The sequence below is a fragment of the Chelonia mydas genome, chromosome 11 (assembly GCF_015237465.2).
Source record: "Chelonia mydas isolate rCheMyd1 chromosome 11, rCheMyd1.pri.v2, whole genome shotgun sequence".
Lineage (NCBI taxonomy): Eukaryota > Metazoa > Chordata > Testudines > Cheloniidae > Chelonia > Chelonia mydas.
In genome coordinates this window covers 23,896,832-23,917,371 of record NC_051251.2, presented here as the reverse complement: position 1 = coordinate 23,917,371, position 20,540 = coordinate 23,896,832, and positions in this window count along the sequence as shown.

Sequence of the window (20,540 nt, the reverse complement as noted above, 5' to 3'; positions counted from 1 at the left end):
AATGTAGTGCCCATCTTTAAAAAAGGGAAGAAGGAGGATCCTGGGAACTACAGGCCAGTCAGCCTCACCTCACTCCCTGGAAAAATCATGGAGCAAGTCCTCAAGGAATCAATTCTGAAGCACTTAGAGGAGAGGAAAGTGATCAGGAACAGTCAGCATGGATTCACCAAGGGCAAGTCATGCCTGACTAATCTAATTGCCTTCTATGACGAGATAACTGGCTCTGTGGATGAAGGGAAAGCAGTGGACGTGTTGTTCCTTGACTTTAGCAAAGCTTTTGACACGGTCTCCCACAGTATTCTTGCCAGCAAGTTAAAGAAGTATGGGCTGGATGAATGGACTATAAGGTGGATAGAAAGCTGGCTAGATTGTCGGGCTCAACGGGTAGTGATCAATGGCTCTATGTCTAGTTGGCAGCCGGTATCAAGTGGAGTGCCCCAAGGGTTGGTCCTGGGCCCGGTTTTGTTCAATATCTTCATAAATGATCTGGAGGATGGTGTGGATTGCACCCTCAGCAAATTTGCAGATGACACTAAACTGGGAGGAATGGTAGATACGCTGAAGGGTAGGGATAGGATACAGAGGGACCTAGACAAATTGGAGGATTGGGCCAAAAGAAATCTGATGAGGTTCAACAAGGACAAGTGCAGAGTCTTGCACTTAGGATGGAAGAATCCAATGCACCGCTACAGACTAGGGACCGAATGGCTCGGCAGCAATTCTGCAGAAAAGGACCTAGGGGTTACAGTGGACGAGAAGTTGGATATGAGTCAACAGTGTACCCTTGTTGCCAAGAAGGCCTATGGCATTTTGGGATGTATAAGTAGGGACATTGCCAGCAGACCGAGGCACGTGATCGTTCCCCTCTATTCGACATTGGTGAGGCCTCATCTGGAGTACTGTGTCCAGTTTTGGGCCCCACACTACAAGAAGAATGTGGAAAAATTGGAAAGAGTCCAGTGGAGGGCAACGAAAATGATTAGGGGACTGGAACACATGACTTATGAGGAGAGGCTGAGGGAACTGGGGATGTTTAGTTCACGGAAGAGAAGAATGAGGGGGGATTTGATAGCTGCTTTCAACTACCTGAAAGGGGGTTCCAAAGAGAATGGCTCTAGACTGTTCTCAGTGGTAGCAGAGACAGAACAAGGAGTAATGGTCTCAAGTTGCAGTGGGGGTGATTTAGGTTGGATATTAGGAAAAACTTTTTCACTACGAGGGTGGTGAAACACTGGAATGCATTACCTAGGGAGGTGGTGGAATCTCCTTCCCTAGAAGTTTTTAAGGTCAGGCTTGACAAAGCCCTGGCTGGGATGATTTATTCGGGGATCGGTCCTGCTTTGAGCAGGGGGTTGGACTATCCCTTCCAACCCTGATATTCTATGATTCTATGATATGCATTTGTTTTGGGGCCCTTCACTATCTGACAAAAATTGACACATTGGAGGGAATTTGAAGAAATGCAACAAAAAAAAGATTAGATGTTTGGAAGGAATTGATGACAAAACAACATATTAAAGGTGGGATCTTCAAAACCTCAGCATTGACCTAACCCTGTTCCTATCAAAGTCAATGGTAAAACTTCCAGAGTTTGGCCAATGGTGCACACTTTTGAAAATCTCTTACTAGATGATGACAAATATTAGAAGGGGAAAACTCTAAAAAGGGAGATAAATAATTTTGGTTGGTACAAGGGAAAATTTAAGCAGAATATCCTGGCTAAATTGTGGAATAGCCTCTCAAAGGAAGTGATGAGCGTGCCAGTGTTTGATACACTTAAAACAAACCAGATCAAGCTCTGGAGAATATATTATAGAGAATAAACCAACAGGAAGATATACTAGATAACTAACCAGATCAGTTCTATCCCTCATATCTGTGGTGCTACCTATGAATCACAAAAAGTGTATGCATCACTGGTCAAACAACATTTGTGCTTTTTCTGTGAAGCTGCAAGTCTTAGCAGATATCTGAAATACATACACGTTTCATACTTCAACTCAAAAGTTTAGTAAAGAAAGTACCTCAAAGCTTTGGAAATGTAGATTTGTACAGCTTACTATTGCATATTATTCCTATTGATAGAACAGTAATTTGCAGCCTCATTAAATACAAATTTTCAAAAATTACTCCTGATTCTGAATTCCTATTAGGAGATGCATAGTTTAGTGGGTAGAATTAGGAATCAGGACTTCTAGAGCTAATTCTCACATTATTTGTATCCTCCAAAGAACGTATTCATGGCTCAGCCAATGACTCACTGAACAAGTTTGGAAAAGTTTCTTCACCACCATGTGCCTCAGTTCCTGCACCTGTAAATTTGGTATAATAAAAGGTACTTGCTTCTGATGAGTTTTGTGAGACTTAATTAATTCACGTGCAAAATAATATCATTACCATGATATCTTGAACCAGAACTAGCAGATTATTTATACAGTAAAGCGTACAATCTAAGCCAGAGGTGGGCAAACTACGGCCTGCGGGCTACATCCGGCAGGACCATCCTGCCTTGCCCTTGAGCTCCCTGCCGGGGAAGCTTGTTCCCAGCCCCTTCCCTGCTGTTCCCCATCCCCCGCTGTTCCCCCTCCCCCGCAGCCACACTGCCGCGTGGGCAGTAGGGCTGCGAGCTCCTGCCACTCTGAGCGGCATGGTAACAGGATGGTGGCAATGTGCGCGCGGCGGTGAAAAAGTTGGGTAGGGGGTCCCGGGGAGCAGTCAGGGGACAGGAAGGGCGGCCAGGGCCCTTGCCGCTTCCCGCAGCCCCCACTGGCCTGGAGTGGCAAACTGCGGCTAGTGGGAGCCATGATTGGCCGAACCTGCGGACACAGCAGGTAAACAAACCGGCCCACCCCACCAGGGGCTTTCCCTGAACAAGCGACGGCCCTAGTTTGAGAACCACTGGTTAGCACATCACAGTACTGGGCTCAGTCACACAAGCAAAGGTAGCTAATATAACTGCGTTTGCTGGATCAAAGCTGAAAACAATCCCATCAGTTACCTGGTACACTCATGCATATGCACATTCCTCACTTGCACTGTTTCTCAATTACCTCACTCTAGGTAGGTTGTATTGCTCAGAAGAGTGACCAAATACAAGCAATAAGGGTCCAATCCAACTCCCACTGAAAGTCAGTGGGTGTCTTTCCATTGACTTCGAAGAGAGCTGAATCAGGTTCTTGTTGAACATCAGGGAAGATGTTCATCAAGATATGTAAACATGATTTTCTGTTCATTTTCTGCTTCTTTACTTGATAATCTCATTTCTCTGGCCCAATGCCATAGGCTGCTGTTCGTCAGTTGATTTACGGTAAACAGAAGAAAAATTCTGTAAACTTGCATTATTTTGCCAGTGACACACACTTCAGTTTCCTTCTGTATTCGCAATTAAACAACAACAACAAAAAAAACTAAGAAGCTATTGTATTTCTTCCAGATCTTTGAGTAACTGGCTTCAGCCCTAATTGAAAGAAAGTAGATTTTATGGAGAGACAAATTATACTGTACATAATGAATTCATAAGATGACAAATATAACAATATTGCCTTTTGCCTTTTAAATAGGGAACATTGTATTTTAAAAAAAGAATCATTTAGATTTCAAATTTCTCAAAACAGTTGCAAGGAGACTTAGAATTTCAGAGCAATTGCAAGGATGCGTAGAGCTCAGAATTTAGTTTAATGAACAAGATGAAGAGATGCTAAGAAATCTCAATGAGTTATCATTACTTATACTAGCTTCAGTTTCTGAGTGAACAATATCAGATTAGTAAAAGGAAAAAGAAAACCACATTTAAATAATATCAAGGTTTTTGTGACAAGAAGAAACAAAGCCCAGGAAATTCAAAGTTAAGGTTGGCACGCCATTCTCCTCCATTCTCACAGCTCAAAGGAGACGGCTAAATGGCATGTGATAACAAAATGTCAGACTGAACTTTAAATTTCCTGGCTTTGGTTAGTTTTATTCATCAGTTTTAGCATTTCCACTTTGCTGTTGGAATTTCTTGATTTGATGGGGTTAATATGTTTATTTCTAGACAGGGAATAAAGAAAACAAAAAAAGGTGAAAGTATCTTGTCCCCACTTTATGTAAATAAGAAGAGTTGGACCACACAAAATACAGACTACCATGAAATCAAGGACTATACCAGTATATGTAGATATAGTTGCAGTAATTATATACCCAATACACCAAACCACCAAAACTATGATTAAATAGATATTTTGAAACCTTTATTATGTATGTAATTGAACAAAATGCCTTCTTTTGGAGGACACAATATAGATTACCTAATTAAGCCATGTGATCTGTGTAATAAACCTATATAGATGAAACATGTGCAGCAAACAATTATTCATCCTGAATATGTCATTGGATTGTTTTATAATTTTCTAACTAGGACAAATATTAGACCACATGTGGACTGATCTCCTCCCATTCTCTTCCCCCCCCCCCCGCCCTTCTCTCTCTTCAACTTAAATTACAAGGGAATTTTTGTTATACAAGTCTAAAAAATGTTCAGTACTGGAAAACTAATGATTCATTTTCTTATTTCTTGAACTCAGAAATGGGTGATTTATGTATTTTTATTTTAAAAGTGTGATGTCTGAAAGCATCTAGATGGTTTTAAATTACAACCTTAACTATAGAAGAATGTATCTGATTAAAACAATTAGCACTATACAAACCAATGGAGCACATGTAAACCCCGTGGCCTGACGTTCTGGAGGATAAGGAGCTCTTTGCCCCCATCTGTCGCACCACCTCAACAGGGTACAGTGCAGAGAGGGCTCTTTGTAGAGAGCAGCAGCAGAGCTGAGTAAACTCTAATGAAGGCCCTCCTCCTTAGCTTCTGAATAAAGCGGACATCACTGTGGCTGGGTTAGGAGGTGAAGCAGGAACTGGAACCAGGTCTGCCTGAATGCACCTGAGGACTCTGGGAATATGCTACTCACTGATACCAAACTCTCAGTGGTGTTTAGCGGATGGGGAAGGGGGAAGTGATGCAGTAAAGAGACACTGCCTATTGGGAATTCACATCAGATGGTTAGGAACCAAGTTAACACACTATTGCCAAAAAGTTACCAGGGAAGAGTGCATTATTTATCAGATTGCTATGTTTCTCCACATTGAGCCTGTGTTCCCTTTTCGGCTAAAAGAAAAGTTGTCCTTGTTTCATACACAGACTTAGTGCTTGTGAATGGGTACCAGGGAAGGTATTAATGATCCCAGAAATTCTGGGTGGGGGTTTGAGCCAATAATGTTTGTTAGTGTTAAGAGGGTCCCCTACGCATTTGAACTCAGCCCTTGTTGCCACTTACAACATCTGACAGAAGTGTTACAATACATTACACAGAATAAAAACTGGCCAATTAATAGATCTCAACATGTAATTACTAATAGGGAACCAGCACTGGATGAAGCTGTTTCTAGTGGAGTTCCACAGTGGAGTTCTGTTCTTGCCCAATGCTCTTCAATGTCTCTAATAATGATCTGGAAGAAAATATGAAATCACTGCTGATACAATTCAAAGAAACAAAAATTGGTGGAGGGATAAAAAATGGTAAGGATCAGTTACACAAAGAGATCTTGACCACTTGGTTAGCTGGGTTCACTCAAACAACATACGTTATAACTGAGCCAAATGAAAGAGAATATATCTAGGAACACAAAATGGACACAATTATAGGATGGGGAACTATATCATGAAAATCAGTTTCTCTGAAAAGATCTTAGAGGCTGTGGTGGATAGTAAACTGACCATAAGCTCCCAGTGTGATGATGTGGCTCAGATCCTTGAGTGGATTAAAAGAATATCAATGAGGAATTGGGAAGCAGTATTATCTATATACATAGTATTGCAGAGGCCATTACTGATACATAATTTCCAGAGCTAGTGTTCACAGTTTAAAAAGGCTGTTGGAAAATTGAAAAGGGTTCAGAAAAAAGCCAATAGAATGATTTGATGTCTGGAAAAAAAATCTACTTTGCAAAGAGATTTAACCTATTTAGCTTATTTAAAAAAACAAAAAATAAAACAAAGCTTAAGTGGTGATGTGATCCAAGTTTACGATTGGAGGGAAGATTTCTGATTGTAGAGAGCTCTTTAGTCAAGCAGAGAAAGGCATAACAAGTTCCAGTGCCTACCAGTTGAAGCTAAACATATTTAAACTGGAAATACTTTTGATAGTGAAGGTAATTAACCACTGGGATCTGGTAGATTCTCCATCACTTGAAGTCTTTAAATCAAGATTGATTTTTTTTAAAAGATATATTCTAGTTCAACAAGAAGTTATAGACCTTATGTAGATTGACTGGATGAAGTTCTATGGCCTGCATTACACAGGAAGTCAGACTAGATGGTCATAAGAGAGTCCCTTCTAGCCTTAAAATTCACATATAGCTTTATTTGTTTTCCAGCAGCCCTCAAAATTCCCAGTCACAATTAGGCTCCTTTTGGAGCAGATGCTCAACAAACAGAGAGATGGCATCAGCTCCCAAAATTTTATAATCTAAACCCCAATCCTGAAACTTACATTCAGTAGAACTTCATATGCATGGATTGGGGTCTTAATCACTGTAACAACACAATACCAATATTTATTAGTGTGCCATAATCAAGCTATCTGAAAAAATGATTACCTACATTAATTATTCCTTTTTAAGTACACGATTTTGTATTACTAAAACCATATTCTGAATTAGCATCCAGATTGAGTATGAACTTTAAATCCCTATTGCCAAATATGGTGACTTACATGATATCTAGACGATGTGGGCATTTTCCTACAGAACATGTTGGTGCATTCTTTATTTGACCCAAAGCTGCCTAATGAATTAAGGTTCAAAAGTTTTGCACATTGACCACAGTCGCCCAGATATGGTTGCATCAAGCCAACTAGAGTGGTACTTTTCTGAAGGTCTCTGTGTTATCAATGGAAAGAATTATTTATCCTTCCCCATTGTTGATCATTCAAGCCCCTTTTCAAGCCCACCGGGAGGTTTCTCCTTGGTGTTTGAGGTCCAGTGCTGCTATACCATTTTCAATTATTTCTCCTGACCACTGCCATCACTGCCACTATGTTTTTGCAGTTTTTGCCCCCCGAATTCCTATATTTATAATGATCACTTCAATAGTTACTAAAAGTATGTGCTCCAGGGCTATAGGATTCAGTTTTCATTTTGAGTATACTAGTTTCACCACATCCTATACCCAGCCGTAGCTTATCTATCATTAGATTCTGACAGATACATATTTTATATCTTGACAAGCAACCCACTTGACTGCTTTCCTGTGACATCATCTTATCTCTGGATATACCAACCTGTTAATAACTTCATTTTCTGGTTGAATTTTTCCAAATTAAATTAAGCGGGCGAAACATGTTAAGCTCACCAATTCCTCTTAACACTTCGGCTGAAGGGCATCTTCTGATAGCTTGATTCTGAAACTTGGTGACAGACATGACAACCTGCTCAGAGTGGAGTTTGGTCCAAGATATCAGGGTCCTGGAAAGTGATAGATTTTTTTCACTAGGTTGTTTTTTTTTTTAAAGAGCAAAAACAAAATATATATTCAGCATTTAGCTGTTAGCTAATATTCCAAAGACTATATCATAGTTTGATACTACTTGAAGGAATCCTTGGTAAGATAAAAAGCAGTAACAGTATATGACATAAAACTAATTCTGTTTCTCTTGTTTATAGAGGAATGGAAGCTCAACATTGTTCGAATGTTAGCATAAAATAATTCCCTCTTTCTCTTATGACAATAACAGGTCAATAGAAGCTTTTCTTACATGCTAATTGAAACAGATTTGTTTAAAAAAAATTAGTTTGGATGTATTATATGACACAGTTAATTAAATATTGGTGCTTCTGTATTTATCCCATTCTATAACAAAGTGGGTCCAGTGTTGAAACAGTGTAGATCTTTGGATAGACTGGACATGAAATTACTGGGTGAGATGACAGAGGTAACTGAATAATACTGGACACAAAAATCAGGAAACCTGGATTCTGTTCCTGCCTCTGATTTGATGTGTACCATTGGGCAAGTCGCTTTCCCTCTCTGTGCCTTAGTTTCCTCCCCTATAAATAGGGACAATGATACTTTAAAATAGCTACATATTATTTCATTTTTTAAAGTACCAATACCAGTTACCACAAAAGGTTTTTTGTTGTGTTGTTTTTTCATTGTGTGGCACCCTACACATATTCAGGCTGTTTCAAAAAGAAACAGAAGATGGTGAGAATCAAGCAATCTTAGAACTAAAAGTTCTAGGCATCAGCCTAATCATAAAAAGGGGCGTTAAGAGTATTGTTCAGGAAGGTGAGAGCTAAATCCTCCACCATCCTGTAGACGGACAGTCCTTCCTTCTGTCGCTTGACATGCCAAAACACCCACAGTACTGTACTTGAAGCAACATCTCTAATCAGTAACTGCTAAGCAATGTCACCAGATTGGCTCCTTCTGTACTTCAGTACGCGTAGGCTAAGGGGAAGTTGACAAAAACTTAAAGTTCAACAAATGCTTTGGGTCAGATGTACTTTGCTGTATGTGCAAGTTGTGTATTACAACTGGGACTTATTTTGATAAGAAAGGAGGCATAGGAGAAAGAAAAGTGCCTAATCCTATGTTTCCCAGAAATTACCTACCTTGGTTAGGGTGGTCTTGGCATACACACACACAAAGTCATCAGGATTTTAGGGGAAAAGAAAGGTAAAATGAAGTAGTTGGGCTAAACAGAAAGTCCAAAGAGAGTCAGGGCAATTTGTCTGTTATTGTTTTGCATCTAAAAGAATGTTTTGCTGTGAAGTGAGAGGACAGATGGGAAGTCAGGGGCTGGGGGTAAGGTGGCGGAGGGAGGAATAATATCATTCCCTGGAGGCAGGTCTTTGAAATCCTGTTCAGACCCCTAAATTGCATAAATTATCATTGCTTAAGTTACTGTGACATTGGGGCTGCCATAACATATGTGGTTTGCACTGATCCATTATATACAAATATAGCCATTAGGGCCAAATCCTGGTCTCACTTAACTCAAGGGGAGTTTTCCTTTTGGCTTCCATGGATCCTAAAGATGAGATGTAGAAAGCCCACATCTCTCATTGGGCTTTACATATGTGTTCTTAGGGCCTGAGGATGAGAATCCCACATCACAAAAAAAGAGAAAGTTGTGAGGCTGCACCTCCAGGGATTGCCAGTGCACAACATGCTCCTGCCTCACTCTGTCCCACTTCAGCATGCCCCCATGTTTAAGGCAGCCTTGTAAATTATCCCAAGGCAGATTTAACCCAGTCATTTTAAGGACCTAACTAATGATGAAGCACTTTACTAAATTGTAGTGCCTGTTTATTAGCTAAGAAATAAACTAGTTCTCTGACAAATACTGACCCTGATCCAGCAGTCCCTACTCAGGCAAAACACATTAAAGTCAATGTGAGTTTTGTTTGACAAAAGGACTGGAGCCTGGGTAGAATGATGGAAGTAACATGAAATCTCAGATATGCTACAGATAAAGCTAAGCCTTTTAATTAGGAATACACAGAAGCTGTATATTGTAGCTGCAGTATATGTTATTGTATCGGGGACTAAATCATATTTGAAACTGTAACTAGGGTTGCCACCCTCCAGGATTGTCCTGGAGTCTCCAGGAATTAAAAATTAATCTTTAACGGAAGATTATATCACGTGATAAAACCTCCAGGAATTCAGCCAACCAAAATTGGCAACGCTGACTGTGACTTTGCTAAAAGATTTAATTAGAACTAATATAAATGCATCTTTCCTACACAGTTGATCTAATCAACACTGGCAGTTTTAATTACAATACTATTTAAGGAGAAAATATTGCATTACTATGAAAAAGGATGAATTATTTTACATTGTAGGTGTACCTTCTAGTCCTGTATCTGTCACACTAGCAGTGTCTTTAATAGTTGCTAATCTTATGTCTCTTTCTAAAGTTGCAGTACAATTTGATAAAAGCGGACATAAATCAAATAATTGCCACATATTTTATTTTCGATTATTTTCTCCCTACCTAGTCTTCACTACAGACAGACTGACAGGTCTAATGTGAGGCTCCTGAAGTGTAGTTACTTCTAAGCTTCAGCACTCCAGAGCACATAAAATAAACATATGATCAATGAAATGAAACATGACAAAATGTTTCATATTGATGTTTCTGTTCTTTTCAAAATGTCTTTTTTTGGTTAATGCCCTCAGGCACTTTTTCCATACATTTTCTTTTTTGTAATGTATAGCTTTCCTAGTTCTGATTTCAAGTTCAGGGTGTCTGGGGAGAATTGGAAGATTTCTTCAAACCAAGGCTGTTCCTTCAGCCTTTCACATGAGAAAATTGTTAGGCGCATTAAAGTATTCCTGACTAAGTTGCATTCCTTTGTTCAGAGTGAGTTTTGGGAACACATCCTTTTCTCATTATATTTCCATAAAATATATTTGATCTATTCTATTCTTAGAATACCTCTGATGTGGTCTGTGAATGAAGCACAGTAAAAAAAAAAATATTTCTTTTTTTTTATATGAGACAAAATGTTTCCATTTCTTAGACACATAAAAAGTCACTATATAGCACTACACAAAAGTAAAACTTTACAGAAAGTTTTAGTGCAGCTCAACACAGATCACAAAAGGCATCCATCCTTATATTATTTTTTTGTGATTCAGTGCCTCACCAAATGCATACAAGCAGCTACAGAATGACGGAGAGAGAGAGATAGACATGAAAGGAAAGAGAAATGGAGGGAGATACAGACCTGGATACTACGATTGGGAAGCAAGTTAATATTTAGAAGCAAAGAAAAATGTTAACCCTGTGCCTCCTAGAGCAAAATAAATCTGCTGTAATAGTAGATGACAATAAAACCACCTTTGAAAAGTTTTAATACTTTCAGAGTACAACTCAGAATATTTCTAAATGTGGACAGATATTTGAAATGTTTATCTAGACAGTTCATTGCAACAGTCAATGAATTTTTCCCCTTCCACTTTCACATCCTCTTTTGGTTCTTCTGTATTTTAGGGCCCAGTTGAACACCAAGTAGCAGCTGCAATTACCAGTGCAGAATTTTCTACATCTCACTCTGTTGTTTATTGTTCCTCTTGTAAAATTTATTGTTTTTTGAAAAAAATTCTTCAGAACACTTATCTCTAGAGCTTTCCATTCATCTAGGAAAGACTGCCCTGACCTGACACATTGAAAACATTAGAGAACTAGGAGTTCAAGGCCTTGTCTGTACTTGAGATTGGCCCCGATTCAGCCATTGGTGGACAGTGTCAGTGCAACTGCAGTGGTGCAAACACCAAAAGTAGCCAAGGTAAACCACAATTTGCAACAGCTGAATTTATCTTGGTTTCAACAGAGGTAAGATCAACCTGTGCAAAGTGAGGCTCTCTTTTTCTACAACTATGGTTTGCAAAAGTGCAACTGCACTGGTTGCTGACTACAAATGACTTAGGGACAAATTTTTAAAAGGTATTTAGGATCCTAACTCTCATTCTGGGAACTTTAAAAATTTGACCCTTAATATAAACTAGGATTAGCTCTAAAATGAATTTGCCTGCTCCCTCATAATATCCCACTCCACAGTCCATTGAAGAACCTTTCCTCCTTATTCCCCACTCTTGGAGGGTCTGTATGAAAGGCTTAAGGGAAAGTAATATAATTAATTTTGAAATGCAGGTTAGTTTTGTTCATTGTATTTTAAAGCTGAAGGTAAGCCACAGAAAGGGATATTACACCTCACATCAATCACAGGCAGACATAGGTCCAGGCATCAACAGCAATCAAATGGGGCCAAGTTTGAGCCTTTCATTCTTCTCATAAATACACGTATTTACTGCCAAGTGTTTAACTGACAAACAAGAGCTCCCTACAGGTGATTTTAGTACAGCTTTGTAATAATAATGAAATAGTTTATTTTCCTATAACCACTGAATAAATATAAAGGAAAATCATTTACACTGGAGGACCATGCATTCTTTGCATGAGCCTTTCACTTCTGGAATCAAATATGGCTAAGGTTTCAAATAGAATGAAGATTGTGGTTTCTGTCAGTGAACATCTGGTGTATCTGTATCATAAAACCACTGCAAAACTTTGTACAAATTGCAGTGACCTAATATTGAAATAGAAATGTGGGAAGTTAGGACTTGGGTGCGTTGGCAGAATTGTATGGGGAATGTCATCTACCATGGTAGATACCTGGTTGTTATTTTTTACTTTCAAGAGCACAAAAATTCAGCAATACACATAATACACAAATTGGAATATTGGTACAGAAGGATACAGCTTGCACAGGAAAGACAGGCAGGGAAAAAAGTAAAGAGGTGTAGCCTTATATATAAAAAATGCATACACTTGGAATGAGGTTGAGATGGAAATAGGAGACAGTCTCTGAGTAAGGATAAAAGGGGTAAAAAACAAATGTGATGTCATGGTAGGGGTCTATTACAGACCACCTAACTAGGAAGAAGAGCTGGATGAAGATTTTTTTTAAACAACCAATGAAACCATCTAAACTAAAGTATTGGACTTGGTGGGTATAGGGGACTTCAACTGCTCAAACATCTGTTGGCAAAATAACAAAGCAGGGCACAGATTATACAAGTTCTTGGAATGTACTGGAGTCAATTTTTTATTTCAGAAGGTGGAGAAAGCTATTGGGGAGAGGCTATTTTCAATTTGATTTTGACAAATAGGGAGGAACTGCTGGAGAATTTGAAAGTGCAAAGCTTGGGTGAAAGTGATCGTGAAATGACAGCATTCATGATTCTAAGGAATGGTAGGAGGGAAAACAGCACAATAAATATAATGGGATTTCAAGAAGGCAGACTTTAGAACGCTTAGGGAGTTGGTACGTAAGATCCCATGGGAAGCAAGTCTAAGGGGAAAAACAGTTCAAGAGAGTTGGCAGTTTTTCAGAGACACATTATTAAGGGCACAAGAACAAACTATCCAATTGCATACGAAAGATAGGAAGTATGGCAGGAGGCCACCCTGGCTTAACCAAGAGATCTTCAATTATCTGAAACACAAAAGTGGAAACTAGGTCAGATAACAAAGATGAATATGAACAAATAACACAAGTATGTAGGGACAAAATTAGAAAGGCCAAGTCACAAAACAAGATTAAACTAGCAAGAGACAAAGGTTAACAAGAAAACATTCTACATATACATTAGAAGCAAGAGGAAGACCAAAGACAAGGTAGGCCCATTACTCAATGGGGGATGGAGGTGGGAACATGGAAATGACAAAAGTGCTAAAATTACTTTTTTGTTTCCCCAAAAAGTTTCCTAGCGATTGGACATCTAATGTAGTAAATGCCAGTGAAAATGAGGTAGGATGAGAGGCTAAAATAGGGAATGAACATGTTAAAAATGTCTTAGACAAATTAGATGTCTTCAAGTCACCAGGGCCTCATGAAATACATCCTAGAATGCTCAAGGAGCTCGCTGAGGAGATATCTAAGCCATTTGCAATTATCTTCTAAAAGTCATGGAAGACAGGAGAGATTCCAGATGATTGGAAAAGGGCAAATATAGTGCCAATAAAATAAAATAAAAAGTGGAATAAGGACAACGGGGGGAATTACAGACCAGTCAGCTTAACTACAGTTCTGGAAAGATAATAGAGCAAATAATTAAGCAATCAATTTGCAGAGACCTAGAAGATAATAAGGTGATAAGTTATAGTCCAAATGGATTTGTCAAGAACAAATCATGTCAGACCAACCTAATAACATTCTTTAACAGAGTAACAATCTTTGTGGATAGCAGGGAAGCAGTAGATGTGGTATATATTGACTTTAGCAAGGCTTTTAATATGGTTTCATATGACCTTCTCATAAACCAGGGAAATACAATCTAGATGGAGCTACTATAAGGTGGGTTTATAACAGGTTGGAAAACTGTTCCCAGAGAGTAGTCATCAGGGGTTCATAGTCCAGCTGGAAGGGCATATCAAGTTGGGTCCCACAGGGATCAGTTTGGGTCTGGTTCTGTTCAATATCTTCATCAATGATTTAGACAATGGTATAGAGTACACTTGTAAAGTTAGCAGACAATAACTGGTTGGGAGGTTTTGCAAGTGCTTTGGAGGATAGGATTAAAATTCAAAATGATTTGGACAAATTGGAGAAATTCTGAAGTAAATAGAATGAAATTCAATAAGGATAAATGCAAAGTACACCACTTAGATGAGGGTTGTAGGACAGCAGTAGTCACCTGCAAATGGGGCTATGGATTAGAACTGGCCAAAACAGGCGGGGGCGGACTTGTTCTACTACTACGCATTGTGGTTAGGTACTCATGATCCAATAAGGTGAAGAAAGCTGCAGGCTGGCAAATCTTAAGAAGTTGGAGTCCAATATACACCACTGGGTACCAATAGCAGTGAAGCTATAGCAGCATGGCCTTTAGCACAGACTACCCATACAAAAACCCAGCCTTCACTGAAGCATGCCCTGCCATGGCTTCACGGTCTTTGGCATCAGCGCTAGCTAGATTAAAGCTAGTTTGGTTACATCCACACATGCTACAAACGCCGCCACTTGCAGTGAAGACATACCTTCAATTACTTCCCTAAATTTAAGCAGTACAAAGCCACCTCCCCTCGAGGAGAGCACCAGGAGAAAATGTCTCCTGGCCACAAACAGGCTGCATACTGGCTGTGGATGCACCTTTTTGTGGATGCAATTTACTCCACTTCACTGACTGAAAGGGTGTGGAGCCAGACACCCAGGACAATAGGGACAGCATAATCTCTGTGATTTTACCTGGCTGCTATGTGGACTTTGCATGGAAAGGGAATAAATAATACCTAGCTCTTGTATAGTCCTTTTCAAAAGTAGATTTCAAAGCACTTTACAAAGAAGGCCAGTATCATCATCCCCATTTTACAGATGTGAGAACTGAGGCACAAAGAGGTAAAGTGACTTACCAAAGGTCACCAAGCAGGCCAGAGGCAGAGAAATAAAACCCAGGTACACTGAGTCCCAATCCTGTGTTCTATCTACTCAGCCACTCTGCCCCCAATAGGTTCCTTATGCCCTGTGACAGGTTTCAGTCGGTCCACTGAGCCTCTAGGGGGCGATGGAGAGCTACTGTCTGACTGGCAGGCCTTAGTCACACCTTTCGGTCACTGGGGAATTAGCGGAGAAGGTGCGCCGGCCCAGGCGGGGGGGAGGGAGCGCCGGCCCGAGCCTGCGGCGCGCCCCCCAGGCGGGGAGGGGGGGGGGGGGCGCCAGCCCGAGCCTGTGGCGCGCCCCCCAGGCGGGGGGGGGGGGGGCGCCGGCCTGAGCCTGTGGCGCGCCCCTCAGGCGGGGGGGAGGGAGCGCCAGCCCGAGCCTGCGGCGCGCCCCCCAGGCGGGGGGGGGGGGGGGCGCCGGCCCGAGCCTGCGGCTCGCCCCTCAGGCGGGGGGGAGGGAGCGCCGGCCTGAGCCTGCGGCGCGCCCCCCAGGCGGGGGGGGGAGGGAGCGCCGGCCCGAGCCTGCGGCGCGCCCCCCAGGCGGGGGGGGGAGGGAGCGCCGGCCCGAGCCTGCGGCGCGCCCCCCAGGCGGGGGCGGGGGGAGCGCCGGCCCGAGCCTGCGGCGCGCCCCCCAGGCGGGGGGGGGGGGGCGCCGGCCCGAGCCTGCGGCGCGCCCCCCAGGCAGGGGGGGGGAGCGCTGGCCTGAGCCTGCGGCGCGCCCCTCAGGCGGGGGGGAGGGAGCGCCGGCCCGAGCCTGCGGCGCGCCCCCCAGGCCAGGGGAGGAGGAGCGCCCCCGAGGCGGGGAGGGGAGCGCCGGCATGAGTCAGTGGCATTCGGGATTCTGCTACCCAAGGTGGGTTGGCCGGCGTAGGGGAACGCAGGCTCACCCAACTCCGCTGCCCCGCTAACCAAATACACCCACCACACTGGGCAGTTCTGCCCTGGGTTACTTCCTACCCGGTCTCTCAAGCGGGCCTCTCCGGGCCCTCCAGCCTCGTCTGGGTATTCAGCTGCTGGCAGCTCCAGCTCCCTCTCTGTGTCAGGCTCACGCTGGCCCAGGTTACAGCCTGGCCCCTCCAGGTCCTCCGGGTACTCGGCTGCTGGCAGTCCTGGTCGCCTCAGTCCTTCCTCCAGGTCAGGTTTCTCCTGGCCCAGGGCCCTCACCAGGCAAAGGGCCCCGCCCTTTGTACTTCCTGCTCCACCCCTCCCCTTCCGGGGATTGGAGTAAGTTTGGTCTGGCCCCGCCCACTCAGGCTGAGAGGGTGGTTCTTTACCCTCTGGTTCAGAGGGAAGCCACCCTGGCTCCCTAATGCCCCTTCCTCCCACCATCACATATTGCATACCTGCTTACAGTCTGGTGACAAACAAGAGCATTTTGCCTCTTAGCACTTCTAGATGTCAGCTCAGCCACCTGCAGGACCAAGCCTGCAACATCACATCCCTTAAGCATGTCAGAGATCACAAGCAGACCATATCTTGCTTCTTAGTTAAGTTTCTCAATAAATCACTGCCTTATTAAAATGAAAATAAAAAATCCCACACTAATGATCAAAATACTGCAGATTAGCAGTGTTAATTGGCCATTACTCTACTTGTTTTTTTAACAACCGTTGAGAGTTACATTGTATTTACAATAAGCAAGGTATTTAATTATTTAAAAGTTTGATTTTTTTAAAGAAAATTGACACATAAATGTGATCTTCAAATGATGTCACATGCATGTGTGTTCTATGTAACTAAAAAACACTCTTTGGAAAGTTGTAGATAGTCTAGAAAGCTTTTTACTCATAAAACTTCATAAAATAAAAAATGTGGGGGGAAAAAAACCAACATGATTTCCAGCAAATTGCCTTTGTTTTAAATTCACATGCTCACATGTCTGCACGCCAATGTGTCATGCCTGGTTACATTTGTCTTGTTGTGTTAAAATTATGTTCTTGACATAACCAGGCTCGATGCCTCAGCTCTGTCATATGCCAGCCGACACATTTTAAAGAGATTTTAGTTTGTTTAAATATTTTAACATAATATTTGCTTGCTTTTTTGTTGTTAAATAAATAGGTAAGGAGCTGTTGCCTGTTTATCACATTTATGAAGTTTTGCTTAGGCGTGGCAGTATTATCATCATTAGATGTTTGTATTAAGCAAGTCAGTACTTTGCCACTATTCTCCTCTAGGAGCCAGGATTCATTGCAAAGGAACAGGAAGGACTGTTGGCCCAGTGATTAGGGTGAGACCTGGGTTCAATTCCCTACTTTGCCAAGCCATTTAGTCTCTTTGCCTTAGCTGGCCATCTGCAAAATTGAGATAATAGTACTTCCCTACCTTACAGGTGTATTATGAGAACAAATAAATTTTGTGAGACACTCAGATACTATGGGCGCCATGTAAGTATGATTGATTAGTTGATAGATAGACAAAATGGCTGAGGTAATATCTTTTATTGGATCAACTTCTTCAAGTCAGAAGATCTCTCACCAACAAAAGTTGATCCAATAAAAGATATTACCTCACCTACCTTGTCTCTCTAACATCTTGGAATCGACATGGCTACAACACTGCACAGATAGAGAGAGACACAGACTATAACAAATAGGAAACAGTATTACTTGAAAGGAAAGCCAAGTTTTCTAACAAAACAAAAAAAAGAGATGTTGTGTAAATACTTCCATCAGTAAAAATGAAATAATATGCTTAAATGTTAAGTATTTAAAGCACTGTGTTTATTTTTGCTCCCTGGATTTGCTTGCCTAAATATCAATTCACTACACTGAACTTACTTTAAGGAATATAGATAGTGTCAATATATACAACTGTCTAAGCAGCACAAATGTGTTTGTCTCAGCATCTCACTAACAGAATTTATTTCCCTCGAATGTTCCTCAGTGTTGGAGATACAGTCCTCTCATTTCTTTTTGCATGATGGATAGCAAGTGTCAGAGTTTAAAATTATACTTTAATACACTGATGACTATAGTATATCCAAGTCCTCTCACAATAAAGTAGGACTGAGACAAGAGCAACGTACACCTCATTTTCATACTGACTTTGATATCCTGGGGTTTGTATTTGCATCTTTGATGTTTCAAAAGATGTCTGATCTTTTTTAATGCACGTGAGCCTCTTGCTATTGAAGTAGTATACTACTGTCATGAACAATGATAAAGTACAGTATCCAAACTGTGTAATAATGTTCTGTGTTGTTCCAAGGATAACTACAGACCAGGGAAGTGGGCTGGATTAAAAAGAAAGAAATAAACTGTTACATTATCTTTGTTGGGTGGTTTAAAAATGTTCCGGCTTGTTTTAGGCTGGGATTTCAATGGGGCCTAACTCCCCTAGAAGGTTTTGAAAATCCCAGCCTTAGTTTTAATCACATCATTGCTCTTTCTCACATTCCTGTCAGTCATAAAGTGAAGTTCTCCCTGAGTATGAGATTCCAGAGAGCAATAACCTGCAAAAAAAAATGAGTAGCTCTACTTTTCTATAGCTTTTATTGACATAATGGCACTATTCAAGTGAAGAACAGACTAAATATAATATGACATGCAACAACAACAATGAGAGGCAGTAGCAGGGGGGCAGAGAAATGCCTAGCCAGGGGCCCCTGCCCTTCCAGACTCTAGCATGAGGACGCACTCACTCTGCAGGAACTGACTCTTGGTTCCTAGAAGCTTGTGCAAATAAATGATGGATACACATGCCAAAATTAAGGATGTGCTTTTAAAGAGAGAGCTGTTTTCTACATCTATCTTTGAAAATCTGGCCCACCATGTTTTGGTTCTGAACTAATGCACGAGAAGATTCCTATAAATGAAATGTAAAAGCAATCATTAATGCAACATTAGGGCTGAGCAATCAAACTACCAAAAGTCATGAGATTTCAGATGCTGAAGTTTCTCCCACAACAGTGAAGTGGCCACATTGTAGACCCTATGGCATACACTCAGAACAAAGAAAGTAATGCACTGTATTTTTCCAGGCTGAAATGGCAATGTATGTGCATAATGTGACAAAGTTCCTGCTCTACCTTGCTGGGTCTTGCGCTTATTGGCGGATTTGCTCACCTTGGAGCTTCACGGCAGCCCTCAGCTTGGCCATTTTTCTGAACCCAAAGTCCAGGTCAACTCCTCCTGTGTCTGACCAGGAGTTAGGAGGATTTGGGGGGAACCCGGGCCCGCCCTCTACTCCAGGTTCCAGCCCAGGGCCCTGTGGAATGCAGTGTCTAGAGTGCCTCCTGGAACCGCTGTGCAGCAGCTACAACTCCCAGGGCTACTTCCCCATGGCCTCCTCCCAACACCTTCTTTATCCTCACCATAGGACCTTCCTCCTGGTGTCTGATAATGCGTGTACACCTCAGTCCTCCAACAGTCCGCGTTCTCACTCTCAGCTCCTAGTGCCTCTTGCTCCCAGCTCCTCACACGCACACCACAAACTGAAGTGAGCTCCTTTTTAAAACCCAGGTGCCCTGATTAGCCTGCCTTAATTGATTGGCTGCAGGTGTTCTAATCAGCCTGTCTTAATTGTCTCCAGAAGGTTCCTGATTGTTCTAGAACCTTGCCTGTTACCTTACCCAGGGAAAAGGGACCTACTTAGCCTGGGGCTAATATATCTGCCTTCTATTACTCTCCTGTAGCCATCTGGCCCGACCCTGTCACAATAAATACCTGACTCATAATCAAACAGTGAGGATTTAGGTGCATAAATTAGATGTTTAGCAAGCATCTATACATGCATGAGCTTGAAAATCTAGCCCACAAGCGATCGAGAGTCTGTGCTAGGGTAAAAAAAAGTAGATTTATAATTTCTTAATTTGAAATATCACTTTTACCTAATAAAAGACCCAACATGTTCCCATTCAGGTCAATAGCTTCAATGGGAGAGAAAGCGGGCCAAATGTGGTTATTTTCAGTAACTATTCAAAAGAAATGACCTAGGCATTGAAGAACTCCAAGATACTTAGGGGTTCTAATCTGGGACTTTTTGAAGGAAGTTGTATATGCTTAACTGACCATATTAGAACTTTTATGAAGAAAATTTAAAAGGAAAATTTCTCAGTGTGCAACCAAACATACTATTCCAATGAAATTGTCTGGTTTACATCTTGCGGCATTTCAAAAAAAATAAAAATAATAAACATCTCAGACTTGCTGCCTCTTTAGCTGGACAGGTTTCCCACAGCTGAATCCTTTGATGATACTCTTTGGATTTTCTATTTTAAGAGCTTCTCCCTTTCTGTTTCTCTGGAGACAAACTTTTTTGCTCTCCTGCCAATCTTCCTCTTGACCTCTCTCTGTCTTCTTGTGTACTTGGCCTTTCCATCTTTTTTGCACTGTCCTCTCTTTCCACATTGCTAGGCCCTCTCCATTTCCAGTGCCAATAATTCTCTTTCAGTTGCCAGGAGTCCTCTTCCTGTATCCCAGCTGTCAAATTATTTAATCTGCTAGACTTTCTCCTTTGCTGTTGCAGACCAGTTCTCCAGCTTCCAGAGATTTAAATACTGTATATTGTCAAGACGACCACCACAAGTATTTGCACCAGTGGAGG